This window comes from Balaenoptera physalus (assembly GCF_965194825.1).
Source record: "Balaenoptera physalus genome assembly, chromosome: 3".
Classification (NCBI taxonomy): Eukaryota; Metazoa; Chordata; class Mammalia; order Artiodactyla; family Balaenopteridae; genus Balaenoptera; species Balaenoptera physalus.
This window is the reverse complement of record NC_138890.1, coordinates 58,226,010-58,244,447: the sequence shown is the minus strand read 5'-3', so window position 1 is coordinate 58,244,447 and position 18,438 is coordinate 58,226,010. Positions and strand designations below refer to the sequence as shown.

At 44.6% G+C, this 18,438-nt stretch overlaps 2 protein-coding genes across 3 annotated transcripts in view; one reads left to right on the top strand and one right to left on the bottom strand.

The window, feature by feature from the left end:
• The window catches only part of FGF1 (fibroblast growth factor 1), a 102,602-nt gene extending 91,134 nt beyond the window's left edge, over positions 1 to 11,468 (bottom strand). Inside the window, exons 1-2 of one of the 2 annotated variants that reach the window (XM_082454322.1) lie at positions 11,053 to 11,468; positions 1,045 to 1,290 (exon numbers count right to left, since the gene is read on the bottom strand). The gene's annotated coding sequence lies outside the window, so the exon portion shown is untranslated. The remainder of the gene's footprint in view (positions 1 to 1,044; positions 1,291 to 11,052) is intronic. The other variant, XM_082454321.1, reaches the window with a different exon arrangement.
• The window catches only part of LOC309657189 (uncharacterized protein), a 357,540-nt gene that overhangs the window by 282,161 nt on the left and 56,941 nt on the right, over positions 1 to 18,438 (top strand). The gene's annotated exons all lie outside the window — the stretch shown is intronic.

Here is an 18,438-nt window from a genome sequence, read left to right as displayed (position 1 = left end):
CTCGCCCTCACTCAGAGCCCGGTTCACCCTCTGCCCGGATGCTTGTATCCGCCCACTGGTGTTCACGGAGCTAAATCATAAACAATTGCATCCCTATAGCGAATGAAAGGGAAAGTGCCAGTCACCAAAGCAGGAAAGTGGGGGTGGATTTAAACACCAGAGAGAGCACAGAGCATTTGTGTCTGCTGAGGCACAGAGCGAGCTCTTGCACCTGAGAGGTGAGATAAGTGGGTGCCCTCTTGGGTCTCTGAAAAATGGGTCCGTGATTAAATGCCTGAAATTCCCACCCCAGCGCCTGGAGGTCTGAATTTTTCGAGCGCTGCGTCTAGAAGCCTTGCATACTTCTGGCATATAATAGTGACGTAGGTGTGGATAGCGTCAGTGCCAGAGAATGTGCCCAGTGGCCAGCCATTCCCATTCCCTCTCTGCCGGTGCCTATCTGGAGGGGCACTGAAATGAGGATGTGATTTTCAAAGAAGGTCAGAAGGACAGTAAGAAGTAATCCAGGTGACCAGCAGGGCCATCAGCATCCCACCCTCTCAGGCACACTCAGATAATCCGATGTTTCAGCCCAACTTTTATATCAAAAGGTTGACCAAGATTAAGGTGCCCACCCAGTGGACAGGATTTCTAGGTGGCTGAATTTCCAGGCTACCTAAGGGGGTAAGTGTGGCCAGCAGGATGATGCCAGCCAGGCTCTCGGAGGCCACAGCGTCCTGCTGAACCACAAAGGCTTTAATGAATGAGAACCTTCCGCCCCCTCCAGCCCTCATGGCCCGGCAGTGCGGGGATGAAGATCAAGGGGGCAGCGGGTGCATGATTATTCTCACAGTCTCTGCACTCCAGGTGCTATTTTTACATGTCTATGCCATTAGCCAGCCCTTCTTTTTCTTCCAAGCAGCCTTATACTTGCACTCAGGGACACACACACACACACACACACACACACACTCACTCACTCACTCACTCACTTACTCACTCACTCACTCCACCTCAGCTCTGGATATACTATAACCTGCTCAGAACAGAAACCCTGATTCTTACCTGAACAGCCTGCAGGCTGAGGGCTTCTCCGGTCGAACGGAAAGGGGATCCACTTGGTCTCGTCCGCTCTGTGGTGTCACTGTCACCGCGCTGCAGCTGCTTCCCCAGCAGCCCCAAGCCGACTCTGTGAACCTCCCGGTGGCTGCGGCTCTGTGTGGGGAGAGGGGACGGGCCGTGGCATGTACATCAGGTTGCTGGTCTGCCTGCAGACACCGTGCCACAGAGCCGGCTCCGGGTCCCGCAGGGCTGTGTGGGAAGCAGGGAGGCAGGCGGGGGACTGATAATGCAGCCTCTAGGTCCCTCTCTGGCCTCGTTGATCCTCAGAGGGGACCTGCCTTAGCGACCCCGCCCACAGGGATGCACACGGAGCTCTAAGGGCCCCCACCCCTGGGCAGCCAGCGGCAGGCCCAGGGGCACAGAGCTGGTGGCCAGCAGGGAAGGGAGGCAGAGACAGCAGACGGCAGTGGCAGCTCTCCTGGGTGTTATTTTAGCGTGGTTTGTCTTGGGGCAAATGGCTGAGCCGAATGGACTACTAGCCTGTCTGAGCAGATTCCTGTTTATTTTGAGGCCTCAGTTGGCAGGGAAACAGCGGGTCACGGCTCAGAGACACTCCTCTGCAATCAGAAGGCTGCTGGATGAAAGGGAATCCTTTTCGGTTCTGGCATCTGGCATCCCTGCACAGGGTGTAGATGTCTGTGTGTGGCAGTGTGTGTGTGTCTGTCTGTGCTGTTCCCATTTTTGCAAAGCTGCTCGAGGCAGTGGCCATGCAGTTTAGGGCTGGGGAGGGGCTGCAGAGAGAATATTTCTGCCCTTCCTCACCAGTGGTCAAGCCTGTCCGTGCTGAACTAGGCGAATCATCAGGTGGGGATTTCTTCAGTGGACCATGGGCATCGTCTTTGTGCTCCTGGCCAGGATGGGGTAACAGAGAGAGGAAGCTGCCTGTACAAATAATAACTCTTTGGCTACAAGGTGAGGAATGAAACTGGACTGAAAGGATACAGCTCAGGAGGTGTCTTTGAAGAGACCAAATGGAAACATGATGAATAGTTGCCTGTAATTGATGAAGAGTCCTACCTGCTTATGCAGGGATCTGAGCCTGGGAGGTGTCCCAGAGTGTGTGCGCAAGCCTGCCCACCTGGTGATTCAGATAGGAGGTACAGATGGACCTGTCGGAACTAGAAGTATGCTCACTGGTCTCTCCCTCCTCTGGGAAGGTGGGGGTGGAAAACTGTTCTCCAAACTCATCAGGGAGCAGCCAGGGAGCCTTCATGTGCCTCTGAAGGGACAGGCTCAGAGAAGCTCACCTCCTGTGACAGAACTAGAGGCACAGACATCACACAGCTCCGATAACGGAGGAGCCACAGCTCTCCTAAAAGGGACTTGAGAGGTACAGAAAGAGTTGATTTCTCCAAACTTTATGAACGGGAACCTCCATGAATTGCCACTTCCACATATTCAAAGGTCCTAATAATTTGCTTTTTTAAAAATAGTAATTTTCTCGAGCATCTGCACGATTCCCAAGGACCTCTGGATCATAGATGAAAATATTTCGGACAGTCATCTTCTCAGTATTGGAGAATTGCTTTGCTGCATGCAGGGGGCAGGTGAACTGTTTTTAACCACATGGCATGATAGATTGTAAAGTTAGGAAACACCCTAAAAACACCGAGGACAGAGATACAGCTCAGCGTCTCACCCAGGTTGCCCCCGTAGTTACTAAGTTCTCACCGGGTCTGAAACCCGGTCTCCCAACTCAGGCTAGCACCCTTGCACCTGCCCACACAGTGCTGTGGACCATTTCTGGGCTGCTCAGCATCTCAGGGCTCTGACTCCCTCCTTCCTGAAGGAGATTCATGAGGCTTTCCGAGCCACGCCTCTCCCGCGAGCCAACACGATTATGGTGACAGTCACATGTGCCCAAGTATGTGACAGCACCTTGAACACCGGTAATGCAAGTGTAAGTCATTATTTTAGTGTTATTTCTCCATTACATCTAGTTGTGAAATGCTGTTAAAAAAAAAAAAAAAAAAAGCCAAAAAACCACACAGCTCTTAGGCAAATACAACCCCTAGCTACTGATATAAACCAATTTCTTTATTACATATCAGGTGTTGTTCGGCAAAGTTCCTGTCCAAATACTGGGAACTGATTCCTCAGTTCCTTAAAGTACTTACTGTAATATAATTCTCCTCAATATTGAATTTTTTAATGTTTCGGTTTAACTTCCCTCAAGTTCCATGTTGAGATGGAAGTTTCTAGATTTATCTTTTTTAAAAAATTTATTTTATTGAAATATAGGTGATTTACGATGTTGTGTTAATTTCTGCTGTACAGCAAGGTGATTCAGTTATACATATATATATTCTTTTTCATATTCCTTTCCATTATGGTTTATTACAGGATATTGAATATAGTTCCCTGTGCTGTACAGTGGGACCTTGTTGTTTACCCATTCTCTATGTAAGAGTTTGCATCTGCTAATCCCAAACTCCCACTCTATCCCTCTTCCACCTCCCACCCCCATAGCAACCACAAGTCTGTTCTCTATGTCTGTGAGTTTGTTTCTGTTTCATAGATAGGTTCATTTGTGTCGTATTTTAGATTCCACATATAAGTGATATCATGTGGTATTTGTCTTTCTCTTTCTGACTTATTTCACTTAGTATGATAATCTCTAGGTCCATCCATGTTGCTGCAAATGGCATTATTTCATTCTTTTTTATGGCTGAGTAGTACTCCATTTATGTGTGTGTGTGTGTGTGTGTGTGTGTGTGTGTGTGTGTACCACATCTAGATTTATCATTTAAATAATATATGTTCAGATGCTTGGAGTCATGAGACATGATAATGTTAATACTTCCTGGCCCCTCTGTTATTTAGCATGGGAAGGGACAGACGTTTCCTAGTTTAAAAGTCTGGCCTCAGAATAGCCTTCCAGCTCTGGGCTAGGAAATAGTCCATGGAAATAATAGCTGTCGGAGCCACTTACTAAGCATTCACAAGATGCTAGATCCTATAGAGAGTGTGTAACAGAAACCATATCTTCCCTCAAAGCGTTTAGACCACTTTTAAAGCCATTAAAACTATTTAAGGTGTTTAAGTGATTAAAACTTTATATGCGTGCTTACTAGCACTGCAGAGGGTGGATCTGAGAAAGGAAGAAAATGACAGATTTGGAGGACCAACAAAAATCCTAGTAGAAGCCAGGTAGGTTTATCCACAGAGGTGTGCCTTGGCCAGAGTCAGCCATGTCTAGAATGTTCTGGCCGGTGCTGGAGGTGAGATTTTTCCTTCCGTGTCCTAAGAGATTGACTCACTACTAAGCACTTCAGCGGCAGCTATTACAGAAAGTGGTTCTAAACTTCTTATAAGAGCTTTAGAAGGACGAGAAAGGTAGAATGGGGCGTTTCTTCGGTTTTTTCTTATTCTGTGCTCAGTGCCTCTGAAAAGCAGACGTAAAACTGTCACTTTTTAACTGCACCAACATGAAAAAGGAATCAGAGCGTGATAGATTCAGCAGGACTCCAAATGTCCCAGAAAATAAACTTTCTTTCTCTCCCGGCATAACACATAAGCCCTGGCTTCTTGTTCTTGAATCTTGAGGCTGACATTCAGTATTTGCTTTAAAATCTCCCCTTCGTACATCCTGTTTACATAAACGGTACAGTTATGTGAAGTGCATACCAGACACACTGCATTTTCTTTCTAATCTCATTTGACCTTGCTCGGACTCAACAAATCCTAATCAGCTGACAAGAGAAATCAGATACTGCCTGCCACTTTCTCCCCGAAGTAAAGTATTTCCTTCTGTTTATGCCCAATCATGCAATTAAATGAAGGGCATGCTGGCCTCCTGGCGAACCAGCTGCCAAGATGACAGAGGGGAGCAATTTGACAAATAGGGCACAGGGAAATACAGCAGACAGTCACAGGAAATTGTATTCGTTGCCCAAGGAGACCTGACAGACACAAACATCACCAGAGCTACAGGACAGAAATGGGGTCCAGAGGTCCTCAAGTGGGAAGGTGCCTCGCTCTGATCCCACTCTAACCTGAGAACAGGAACTTGTCCCAGTTTGTCAGCCTGGCTCTCAGCGGCTTCAGGGGAGGATGCCTAATTAGAGAGGGTCACACCCATGAGAAGTAGGCTTCCTCTTTCTGATATTGGTCACCCATTGCCTATTGTATGTTTTCCTCGACCTCAGCTTTTCAATTTTTATTTTAAAATATTTTATCTTTAAATAAAAGTAATGCCTTGTGCACATGTTAAAAATGCACAATGTACAGAGAGGTATAAAATGACCCTCACTAACCCCCTTCTTCCCAAGATAACCACTATTTACTTTTTTTTCTGGATCCTTTGAGGGACAGAAATGTCTTTATACACCTGAATGTGTGTATGCTTAAAAGCAGTTTACTAGGGACAGTGTCCTGCATTGTTTGTTTTTCACTTAATAATAGATCTTTGCACATTGGTCTGGTACATCCAAGTGCCAATATTCCTTGCCTGCATTATTGCAATACCTCCTCGCCGACTTCCCTGCTTCTACCCTTACCCCCTACAGTTCATTCCAGAGGGATCCTGCTAAAAGGTAAATCAGATCATGTTTCTATTTGGTCAAAACTGCCCAGTGCCTTTCTCTGGCACTAAGAACAAAAGCTAAGCTTGCTGTCACCACCTGCCTCTCCAAATCCATCCCCGATGCATTCCTTCTTCTCACTGTGCTCCAGCCTCACTGTTCCTCATCCAGGCCAAGTGTGGTCCTACCTCAGGGCCTTTGTACTTACTGTTCCCTCTGCCTGAAGTGCATGCATTTCTTTTCTGCCCCTTGATTCTCTACATGGCTGGCCCTTCCTTATCATTCTGGTCTCACTTCAGACCCTCCTCCCTGACCACCTGTTCGAAATCAGCCCCTCATAGATCTTTTCTTTTTCTTCATAGATTCTTTTTACTAGCTGAGAATTATCATGTTCAGTTATTTGTTTACTTATATGTTGTCTGTCTTCTCCTACCGCACACACTGGAATGTAAAGTCCATGAGGAGAGCAGGGATTTTATCTGTCTTTTCACCCTTATATTCCCAGTACTTGGACCAATGGTTCTCAAACTTGAATGTGCATCAGAATCGCAGATGACTGTACCCCAACTCCAGAGTTTCTCATTCAGTAGGTCTGGAGCGGGCCTGGGAATTTGCATGTCTAGCAAGTTCCCAGGTGATACTGACGCTGCTGGTCCACAGACCAGACTTTGAGAACCACCAGTCTAGACAGTGCCTGGCACACAGTGGGTGTTGCTTATACGTTTATTACGTGAACACATGAGTCTGCACGGAAGGATCTGCTATTTTCTTTGGAATGGCAGTTTTATTTTCACTATATCATTTATTTATATTTATTGGACAGGAAACCTCCTCCAATTCTTTGTGACAGGAGGGCCCCAAGTTCTGTCAGCTAAAATGATGTATCAGCTCCATTGGTTTGTCAGCAAATGATCAGAAACCTAAAGTGTTATAGGCCCAGGGGAGCCTGTGAGAGGCACCCTCGTTCTCTGCCTCAGTAACACGTCAAAGCCAAAGGGGGTGGGGTTCTCCCTTCATATGTGACAGAGAACTTTCCCTATGGGTAATCACTCAGGCCTCCCCTGTAATTGTTTAACAACTGTCTTGTTGACTTGGATTAGGCCTTGGTGCGTTGGAATGTATACAACACACACACACACACACACACACACACACACACTTTTTCATACTGAATTTCAGGAAGTTACAAGATGCCCCAAGTCCATTTTAATCTCAAATTTTAACCTGATCTAATCATTGGCTATCTATTTGGCAAAACAAACAAAAACAACCTGGATCCCCAGTTTTTTATTTAAATTCCCAATTAAATAAGAGGTTTAAATGTAATAAGACAAACCTTAGAGGACAACATGAGAGAAGAGCATTAGAGGAAAGCATTAGGTAATGAGATTTACCATCAATGCTTTTTGAAGCATGATTTGAAACCCAGAAACAAAAATAGAATAGTGAGATTGATTCCATAAAATTTAAAATGATCTGTACAAGAAAGAAGAAAAAAGATCCTCCAGTTTAGACTCTGGGGAGAAATCTATGGAGCCTATCTTTTCCGTCTATATTCTTTCCACTTGAATTGAATGGGTGGCCTGTGGCCAAGCGTGGTGGGATGAGACATAAGCTTATCAGAGCAGACGGGGTAAGACCACATCCTTCAGCAAAGCCCTGTCACTGGGTTCATTATTTCATTAGCCATGGTTTGGGGGTTTTCTGAGCAATTTTATTGAGATGTAATTCACATACCATGGAGTTCACCCATTTCAAGTATACAATTAAGTGGTTTTAGTATGTTCACAAAGTTGTGCAACCATCACCACTGTCTAATTTAAAACTTTTTTTGTCATCCCCAAAAGAAACCCCATACCCATTAGCAATCATTCCTCATCCCTGCCCTCCCGCCAGGCCTACCCAACCACCAGTCTACTTTCTGCCTCTGTAGATTTGCCTGTTCTGGCCATTTCATATAAATGGGATCATACAGTGTGGGTTTCTTTTCCTTATGAAGCATAATGTCTTTAAGGTTCATCCACATTGTAGTTTGATCCATATTTATCAGAACGTCATTCCTTTTTATTGCTGAATAATATTTCACTGGATGGGTATGCCATATTTTATTTGTTCATCAATTAATGGACATTTGGCTTATTTCCTCTGTTTAGATATCATGAGTAATGGTGCTGGAACATTTGTGTTGTATACAAGTTTTTGTGTGAATATTTGTTTTTATTTCTCTTGGATCTAGCGGTGGTTTTTCTCTTAAATATTTACCCAAAGCATATTACTTAGCCTATTTAATTCTTTTGGTTTTAGTTTTGTTCTATCATGACCGCGTGGGGAAGCAAGCAGGCTTGGATCCTAAAGACCTCAGAGGCCCGCTACCCGGAGTCTGGGCCCCTCCCTGTTTCTGTGTAACTGGGGATGTGTTTTCATCTCACTGTGCCTCACTCGTGGGGATGCCAGCTCTCTGAGCCTCTCAGGGATACTGTGAGGATTAATGGCATAAACCCAATAGGATCTGCTCTTGAGAAGGTGCTAACCCACAGGAGAGGGTTCATGTGCATCAGAGAAACAAGATACCCTCAGACCAAGGGCTCCCAGCACCACAGGTGATGGCATCAGCCAAGAGGCCAGTGGCTGGATGCAGAGGCACAGACGTTATAAAAAAAAAAATACCGTTTACTTAAGATTTGGGTTTCCTTTGAGATCTGAATTGGGTGAATTTGGTTGCTTTCCAAATCCTGCAAGCTGCCGTCTGAGGGAGGCCTCTGGCCTGGTCACCCTGTTCAGGGGGCAGGAGAAAGGACAAGGCCATGCGTAGTGATGGGCAGCCAGACGGGCAGACAAATTCTAAAGCCCACCCTCCAGCTAACGTTTCCCCAAAGACCATTCTAATCTAAGAACTCATTTAATCAAAAAAGCACTTCGCTCTCTGCAGAGCCCCAGAGGTACCTCCTTTTGTGAAATTCCCTTGCCCCTGACCTTCTTGTTGGCTCTGGGGTAGGGGTGTGACCCCTCATCCCTGGGCGAACCTCCTGTAGAGGCACTGGGAGCCCTGGAGGCAGAGGAGGGGCCTAAAATATCTGAACTTCCTCCTGCTCTCTGACCAATCACCTGTGCCCCTCGCTCTTTCAAATCAGGCAGCAGAAAGTACCACTGATGAACGTGTAACTGAGGAATCTAATAGGAAAGGAGATGGTAGGCTTGCCTGGGTTCTAACTCCCAGGCTGCCACTTACTAGCTCTCTGATCTAGGACAAGTGACTTAAGTTCTCTGAGACTCAGTTTCCCCATCTGTTAAATGGGGGATAATAGTGGTATTTACCTCGTAGGGTCACTGTGAGGATTACCTGAGATGATGCCTGTTAGGGGCTCCAGTATACATTCAGAGCTCCATCGGTGTTTGTCATAGTTATTATATTACTTATACAATCAGAATTAAGGATCTCAAGTAATCTAGCCGTCCTCTCTAAGCTATTTAGGGAGGCTGTTTTTATTTTTATTTATTTTTATTGGTTGGAAGCACCTAATGCGTGTTAGACACCACAGGGAGGGCTGGGGATGAAACTTAATTTTCCCCAGGAATGTAAAATTCAAGCTGGGAGAGAAACTAAGATACATGCAGTTCTTAAACAACAGGTAAACAGTGGACTGCAATGCCGAGGGGCAACGCTGTCCCAGTTTGGTGCGAACAGAAAAGGCTGGGTGGGCCAGATGCGGCCTCGGAGGGGAGGCAGCACAGAGTCTGGCCCTTGAAAGGCAAGATGGGTTCACATCAGCAGAGCAGAGGGAGGAAGAAGTGGGCAAGGGTGGGTGAAGGGAAGGGGAGGCCCGTGGGAGCACAAGCAGGTTGGGGGCCCAGGGGGTCTGGGCATGGTGGGTAGTCTGGAGACTGAGCCAGAGACAAGCCTTCTGGTGTCTTTCCCACTCTCGGGTCTCTAGGGATGACATACCACGGGGTCTTTTAGTCCCCTGTTCTACTAGTGATTATCCTTTCTATGAGACTTTCTGTCACGCATACATTTTTGTGGAGTGTAAGAGGGAGGAAAGAAGAGGGGTTATGTTGGAGGACCTTTGGCTCTTAATCTAGACGATCACAAAAAAAGCAGTGCAAAGTGACAACCAATGACCTTGGCCATCCTGCATGCAGCCCCCTTGATTGTCTTTGGGAACCCAGCCTTTCATTGCTTTCAGGCCATGTGGTTTTGGGTGGGGATGACTACACCCCCATGGCAGGGATGGCACAATACCCACGTTGGTTCAGTGAAATGTGACCCTGAGACTCTAGCTAGAACTGTTGGGAAAGGGAAACACCTATTCTTGTAGGATGGCTGGGCCAGTAGGACGTCAGCCCCCAGCTGCTGACAGCCATCTTACCACCAGGATGAGTGAGTCTTCCTGGGAGTAGAATGACACAGGGATTCAAAGCAAGAAATGGAGAGAGACAGATTCACGATAACATCATCTGGGTACCTGGATCCCACCATATCAAAACCCTGGCTGTTTCAGGTACATGAGGAAAACATTTTCCCCTTGTTTTGTTTTTTTTTGTCTAAGTCTCTTCAAACTGGATTTCAGTCCATTGTCACTAGAAGAATCTTGACTTATTCAAGGAGTTATCTTGTTCCCAGCAGTGTTCTGTTGGCTTACCCTTAGCATAGATATTTGTGGTCCTGAGCCGAGGGGTGGTGTGTGTCAAGGAATAACGGTATGCGTGTGCAAGCGATGGGGACACCTATCCGTACCCTCAAGAGGCACAGGTACATGTCACCTCCTCGGGTGGCAGAGATGTTAGAAGGAGAACCCAAAACTCTGCAAAATGTCATTCTTCTTTACCCCTTGACTCTGCTTACAGAGCGATTCTCCCCAAACCCTTGATTTTATTCTTCTTCTTCTCAGCCAAAGAGAGTTCTTGGATCTGTTAAGTATATGTTGCAGGGTTCCAAAGTCGTCAGGAAGAGATGGGGAAGGGGGGTGAGGGGAAAGGAAGCTCTGCAGATGCCATTTGTATTTTCTCCCTTTTGCCCAATTACAGGGAATCAGCTGGCATCCTTTTATTTATTTCCTATTCGATGCAGAGCTTTGAAAAAACGAAGCATTAGCATTACTGCAATGGGATTTGTCTAATGATTTTCTGGGAAATGTCTTCTTGGATCTCAGCAAAGATAATTCACTTTGTAGAAACCCTTTCCTGCTTCCCTGCTAAGAATTCGACTCACCCAGTTCTTTCGGGAAGCAAGCTGGCCTCCGAATGAGAGAAGGGAGTACAGGAATGCTTTAGTCTAGCATCCATCACACAGCCTCAAGCCTGCCACCGACTCAGATCAGGGAGAAGGCGGGGAGGGGGTGGGGGGGGAGCGTTCATGCAGAGCGCGAGCCTGAAGCCAAGCGGAAAGTCCACAGCAATCGGAGCCCCTTGGAGAAACGGATGCACTCACCTCTGTACTTTGGCTCTGGGGCACTTTCTTTCTGGGGTGATGGCAGCTGTGCAGCCTACGGCATCCACACTGTCCTACCAGGACCGCTGCAGGCAGGCCACCGCGGGAGGAAGGGAGCTCCCATCCTGCATCAGAAGGGAGTGGCCTTCACCAAAGGAGGCAATGCCCTTATTCCCCTGGAGTCCAGGCTGTTGGAGCTGCTTGTTCTCTCTCTCCTGCTCCCTCTCTGATGTGTATGGAGCTCAGGGAGCCCCCAGAGAAGGGCTGTGTGCACACCACACGCCACACCTGCCCTGGTCCAGGTGGTCTCCCCAGCCTTGGGGAGCCTGGGGCGTGCGTTGTAAGGCCACCCTCATGGGGTCCCTACCAGTGCGGCTGGTGTACCCACAGAAAGCCCAAGGACAAGCACTTGTGTATTTATTTCTCCCCCTCTCATGTGATCTTATTTTTGGACCAAACACAAAAGCTATTTGGGGGCTGGACAGCTGCCAGGTGAAAGGGCAGTTATCTCATCCAAGTTGTCTCCGTGCCTCTCTCTGAACTAGTCCCTGTTACCTTTCTGGGTATAAGGCAGAAGCGGGGGTAGGGGGGCTTGCTCTGAACCTTAGTTTTAATATATCTGAGCTATTAGTCCAAATTACTAACTTTATTTTAACCAGTTCGTCCCCACCCTTTGAGGTTTCACAGAAGATCAATCTAACGAACAAAGTCACAGCTTTTATTTCTGAGGCTGGTGGGCATGTCCTACAGTCAACACGCATCTGGCCGTCGTCTACACACTGCTGTAGACACAGAGACCCTCTTACCAGCACTGGGTGGGATCCCACCCCTGGAAGGCACTTGTGAGCGATGTGGAGGAGTGAGTCTCTAACACTCAATCACACTGATTCTGGCTGTTTCCCCTGGCTGTTTCTGCTTCTAATTCCTAGGCTTGTAAAACTTAAAATATTTAAAAAGCTTGGGTTTTCGCCTCTGGTTCTTCCTCTTCAGACCTGAATGGGAAGCTTTGAAACCCTCATGCCTGACAAAATGCCAATTCCATATCATCATCTTCGCCATCACCACTGTTATTTCTTGAGACCTTGCTAAATGCCGTTTTCATGCTGAGCTCTTTTCTCGCGTTGTCTCATTTATCCTCGCAACAGCTCTGTGGGGAAGGTAATCCTGTTCCGATCTGACAGCCAGAGAGGCAGAGGCTGGGGAAGGTGAGCTTGCCAAGGAGAGAGATCCCAGCCCCCATCGTCTGACTGAAGGGCAGGAACTTTCGGTCACTTTGCTCCCTGTCTCCTGAAGCTATAAATTATTGAGATTTCACTGTTGTTTTCATTTTATAAGAAGAATAACAGAAACCTCACATTAGATTCAGACCCATGACTTCAATCCTCAATTTCTTTTCCCAAACTCAGTTCTGAAGGGGAAAAAGAATAAGGTTTTCATCTGTTTACAGTCCCAGGCCCTGATTCTAGGTACAGGATGGAGACTCTGTGGCCTCCATTCTCCGTGGAGCCAGTTTCTTATGAATAATTCACTGTGCAAACACACACACACCAGAGAGGACTGGGTGGGGCCGCCCAGACTGTGGTCCCCACTGCATCCAAGGTGAATTGCCCTTTCTGTCTGCTACCTTGAGGGAGAGCCAGGGAGATGGAGCCCAATAGCTTGTCCAACACTGCCCTCTGCTGGCCACTAGCATGCATTACCCCTAGGATGGTGGTCTTCAAGACTTTCCAGTGGGCACACCAGGGATTATTTTTAGAGAACCAATTTCCAGGTTCCCAGTTTCTTTAGGTACCTTTTCCTAAAACTGATTTGCCTGAGAACATGTCTGTGTTCATAATAATCCTACCTTTACTGGAAAGCATACCCCTCACTCTTCAAAAATCTTACTAAGGAGCCATATCCCTGAATGTAAAAATTTCCAGGTCCAGGTTCTCAAACTGGAAGCTTCCTTTAAAAATTTAATTCAACTTCCCTTAATAACTAATTAAGGCAGTTTTTAATTTAACAACTTTGTCTCTTCCATCCCTTGAGTTTGAGGGAGAATACCGTGAAAGTTGTAGAGAATATTAGAAATAAAAATAACAGATTAGGGCTTCCCTGGTGGCGCAGTGGTTGAGAGTCTGCCTGCCAATGCAGGGGACACGGGTTCGGGCCCTGGTCTGGGAAGATCCCACATGCCGCGGAGCGGCTGGGCCTGTGAGCCACAGCTGCTGAGCCTGTGCGTCTGGAGCCTGTGCTCCACAACAGGAGGGGCCACGATAGTGAGAGGCCTGCGCACCGCGGTGAGGAGTGGCCCCCGCTTGCCGCAACTGGAGAAAGCCCTCGCACAGAAACGAAGACCCAACACAGCCATAAATTAAAAAAAAAAAACAAAAACAGATTAATAGGTACATTTAAAGAATATTGTCACAGCTTAATTTTTTTTTATTAATTTATTTATTTTTGGCTGTGTTGGGTCTTTGTTTCTGTGCGAGGGCTTTCTCTAGTTGCGGCAAGCGGGGGCCACTCTTCATGGCGGTGCGCGGGCCTCTCACTATCGCGGCCTCTCTTGTTGCGGAGCACAGGCTCCAGACGCACAGGCTCAGTAATTGTGGCTCACGGGCCCAGCCGCTACGCGGCATGTGGGATCTTCCCAGACCAGGGCTCGAACCTGTGTCCCCTGCATTGGCAGGCAGATTCTCAACTGCTGCGCCACCAGGGAAGCCCACAGCTTAATTTTTTAATTCCAGTATTTACAGTATGCTGGAAGTTATTATCTTGAATCCATATGAACTTAGTGGTGAACATTTAACATCAGTTTTTAAATGTGAGTATAAGTAACATTATTTTTCAAAATTGTTTTAGAAGGCACTAGGGCAAAAATGGGTGAAGACAGACTATTGCAGCCTAGGAGTGGCCCTTGTTGACTGATAATAGGCTCTTATCTATCCAACCATCCATCCATCCCTCCATCTTTCCACCCATCCAGCCAACACCCACTGAGCATCTGCTATCTGTCAGGCATTGTTTTGGGCACTAGATATAAAAATGGTGAGCAAAAACTGACATGTGACATAACAAATTCTTACTTATGAGTCCCTCTAGGGAATTGAGTGAGGGGAAACAGATTAATTTAGTACTTTCTCAAATAAATGTAAAAATTCACATTTGATAAGTACTTCCAAGGAGGGGTATTCAGTGATGAGAGAATGTATAATGAAGATTGTATGTTACAAAGATTGACCTAACTCATGGTGGAGATGTTAGGTATAAGGTCTGAAGCCAGAAAAAGGTATTCAGCAATCTCTATGAAAGGACTGTGAAAACCCAGGAAGAAAGGCCATTTTAATGTGGGAGGATTGGGGAATAGGATCAACTTTTGCAGAGTCAGTTGTTTTTAGAAAGGGCCTTTGCCCTTACACAAATACAGTCCATATTAAAAAAAATCACTGGGACCAAATTTTCCCCAGGGAACATTTGGTAATTTCTGGAGAAATTTTTGGTTGCTGCAACTGGGGTTGTGCTCACGGCATCTAGCGGGTAGAGGCAAGGGTTGCTGCTAAACATGCTGCAGTGTTCAGGATAGCGCCCTCCACAACAACGTATCCAGGCTGGCCCTAAAGTCAATAGTACTGGGGTTGAGAAAGCCTGTTATAGATGAGGGCAGTGCAGGCCTTGTCCAAGTGTCTACGGTGGATGTGGACCTATTCATCCATTCATTCATTCGACAGGTGCTTATTGAGTACCCACTATGTTCAAGACACCATTCTGGGCATAATCGAGGCATACCAGGCACCCCCTAACCAAAACTGTCATCTCAAATGGCCTACCTGGGTGTGTTCCTGTTACCCAGCCCAAACTTTTCACCATTAAAATGGTGGCAAAACTGGTCTTGCTGTCCGTAGAAAAAGAAACAAAAATCTATGGATATGATTCACAATATGGTTGCTGCAACATTGCAAGAGTGAAAACAACCTAAATGTCTGTCAACAGGGGAATAGCTACATCATTTGGTACATCCATACAATGGTATACTGAGCAGCCAATAAAAAAAGAAAGAGGCAAATTTCTTTGAGATGACACAGAAAATAACCATGAAGATATTAACTGGAAAAAATTTTCAGAATAGCAGGTTAAATGTGATTGATCTGAGTTCTGTTTTTAAAATTGGTTTATGTGTGTGTGTGCTTGTGCATGCAATTGCTGGGGAAAGTCGCACCAAATTCTTAAAAATGGCTACCTCTGGGAAGTGGGGAAAAATGTGTAACATGTTCATTGGGAAAAGTCCCCCACCTAATTCCGTCCTTTCATAACAGTTAGATTCTCCCCAGTTCATCCTCTCAGTTACTACCGATATTCAGCCAGTCACCAACTTCTGGAGAACATTCAAAAAACTTCCAAGACAGTATCCATTCCTTATTAGTAACCCAGGGTCCTTCAAAACTTGCCTCCAGCCAGTCTTCATGGGCTTTTCTTGGGAGCTGCTCTTCCTGCGACAGCCCTGTTCCCACTCCCCCTCCCCAGAGCTTAAGTCATAGTGAACTCACCAGGACTTGTCACACCATACTCTTTCAAGACAGGCTCACCTCTGTGCCTGAAAAGCAGTCCTTTTCTTTTTCTACTTGTATTAGTCAGGATAGACCAGGTTATACTACGTTTATAAATAATCTCCAAATTTTAGTGACTTAAAGTAACAAAGGTCTATTTCTCATACATCAACATGGACATGTCCATGTGTAGGTTGGCTGGGCAGGTCTGCTCCATGTCATCCTCAGCTGAGGGCCCAGACTGAGGGAGGTCCAGCCCTCTGCTTACAGGAAGGAAAGGGGAGAGATGTTTACTGTTACACTAGCACCTGGCAGTTACTCCTACTCACACTTCATTGGCCAAAATGAGTCTTATGGCCACACCCAACATAAAATGAGGTGGAGAATTTTAGTCCTATTATTTGCTTGGAAGGTGAGGAGGTGAGGGTCATAAATATTTGGGGAACCTGAATTCTATAATTGCTGGGTGCAAAATACATATATATATATATATATATATATATATATATATATATATATATATATATATATATCTCCACAAAGTCAAGTTTACTGATCACGTTCAATCTATATATCCTTACTTATTTATCTGGTCATTTCTTGTGATTTTTGTCCATCTTAGCTTCATATGTTTTGAAGCCATATCATAAAATGTATACAAATTTTATAATACTCTATTTTCCTTGTGAATTGAAATTTTTATCATTATGATGTATCCTTCTTTAGCTGTAGTAATGCTTTTGGCCTGAAAATATGTTTTGTCTCTGATATTAATATATACTATAAATATTAATATAATTTTGCTTAATATTTATGTTTTGTCTACCCTTTACTTTCAGCATTTTAAAATTAATGTTTTAGATGTGTTTCTTATAAACAGTATATAGATTTTTAAAATCCAGCTCAATACTCTTTGACTTCTAATTGAAGTATTTTGTTCATTTACATTTAATGAAATTACTGATACATTTGGATTCAAATCTACCATCTTATTAAATGTTTCCATTTGTCACATGCTCTATGTTCTTTTTATCCTCCTTTCTTTTTTGCTTTTGGAGTGGCTGAATATTCTGTTTTACCCTCTCTTACATTGCAAGTTATATACTTTTTTTTACTATTTTTTTAGAAGTTATCCTAGAGATCACAATATGTATCTTTGATTTATCACAGTCTAATGTTAATTAACATCTTTATCTTCTTCCATAGTAATACAAGGACCTTAGAACATTTTAGTTCCATTTACCCCTCCCTCCTTACTTATGTGTACTAGTTATATATTTTAGCTTCTTAAGTCCCCAGTGGACATTACCATGTTGTTTTGTACAGTCTACTTCATTTGGATTTCCTCAAATTAATCTCTGCATTGTTCTTCATTTTTTCCTGCACCTGTAATCTATCATATTAAATCATCTTCCTTTCCCTTAAAGAACATGCTGTAGTATCTGCTGCTGGTAAAGAATCCTGAAAATGTTTTAATTTAACCTTTGTTATTAGAGGCTCTTTTCACTGGGCATGGAATTCTAGGTTGGCACTTCTTTTCTTTCAGCACTTGAAAGATATTTAAATTCTACTAATTTCTAGCTTCCATTGTTTCTGTCAAGAAGTAAGCTAACTTACTATTCCTTTTTTCAAGTAATGGTAGCTGCTTTTAACATTTTTTTCTTCTCTTTGTCTTTGGTTTTCATATATTTTACTATGATGTACCTAGGTGTAGTTTTTATTTATCCTGCTTGGGGTTCCCAGGGATTCTGGAATCTGTGGCTTGTTTTTAGTCAATTTTGGCAATTTCTCAAATATTTTCTCTTCAAATTATTGCTACTGCCCTATTCTCTCTCTCCTCTCCTTCTAGAACTTCAATCTTCACTCTATCTTCCATATCTCTTATTCCCTCCACTGTATTTTCCATCCTTGTGTCTCCATGTTTCATCCTGATGTTTTCTTCTGACTTCCCAGTTCATCACTTCTCCCTTTGACTGTGTCTAATCTGCTTTAAACCCATCCACTCAGCTCTTTACTTTTGTTATTATATTTTCAACTCTAAATTACTGTTTGGTTATTTTTCAAATCATTATTGTCCCTTTTTCTTAAGCTTCCAGTTCTCTGCCATATTTTTAAATCTCATCTTTTATCTCCTTTGCACAAAGTCTGTGTCCAATAACTCCAAAAGTGGAATTCTCTGGGATTATTTCTATTGTAGTTGTTTCTGTTGGATCTCATTCATGTTGTCTTGTTTCCTCATGTGTCTGGGTACCTTCAGACTGAATTGTATGTGAAAAATTGTTAGTAGAAGTAAAGTGAGACATTATGGTGTTGTCTTCCTCCAGAGAGTACTGTAAGTCCCCTACATATGAACAAGTTCCATTCTGAGAGTGCGTTCGTAAGTCCAATTTGTTTGTAAGTGCAACAAAGTTAGCCTAGGTACCCAACTAACACAATCGGCTATATAGTACTGTATTGTAATAGGTTTATAATACTTTTCACACAAATAATATATAACAAACACAAAAAATAAACATTTTTAATCTTATAGTATAGTACCTTGAAAAGTACAGTAGTACAGTACAACAGCTGGCATACAGGGGCTGGCATCGACTGAACAGACAAGAAGAGTTACTGACTGGAGGAGGGAGAGGAGGTGGGAGATGGCAGAGCTGAAGGATCATCAGCAATAGGAGACGGAGGACAAGCTGCAATTTCACTCATGCCTGATGTTGATGGCACAGGTTCTGGTTCCTTGCTGGATTCAGTTCTATCTACCCTCTTTAAAAATCGATCCAGTGATGTCTGGGTAGTAGCTCTTTTTTTTTGTCATCGTAGATGACACAGTAGCACTGGATTGCATTCTGAACGGCTGCTGCAA